The sequence below is a fragment of the Triticum dicoccoides genome, chromosome 1B (genome assembly GCF_002162155.2).
Source record: "Triticum dicoccoides isolate Atlit2015 ecotype Zavitan chromosome 1B, WEW_v2.0, whole genome shotgun sequence".
NCBI lineage: Eukaryota > Viridiplantae > Streptophyta > Magnoliopsida > Poales > Poaceae > Triticum > Triticum dicoccoides.
Genome location: NC_041381.1, coordinates 342456038 through 342456447, shown reverse-complemented (window position 1 = coordinate 342456447; position 410 = coordinate 342456038).

The following is a 410-nucleotide window of genomic DNA, read 5'->3' as shown; positions in this document are numbered from 1 at the left end:
GTATCCGGGAGTTACACGATCTCATGGTCTAAGGAAAAGATACTTGACATTGGAAAAGCTCTAGCAAAACGAACTACACGATCTTTGTGCTATGCTTAGGATTGGGTCTTGTCCATCACATCATTCTCCTAATGATGTGATCCCGTTATCAATGACATCCAATGTCCATAGTCAGGAAACCATGACTATCCGTTGATCAACGAGCTAGTCAAGTAGAGGCTCACTAGGGACATGTTGTGGTCTAAGTATTCACACGTGTATTACGATTTCCGGATAATACAATTATAGCATGAATAAAAGACAATTATCATGAACAAGGAAATATAATAATAATCCTTTTATTATTGCCTCTAGGGCATATTTCCAACACGCGTAAGCCCGAGCCACCGCCGGTTCCCGTCAAGATCTGC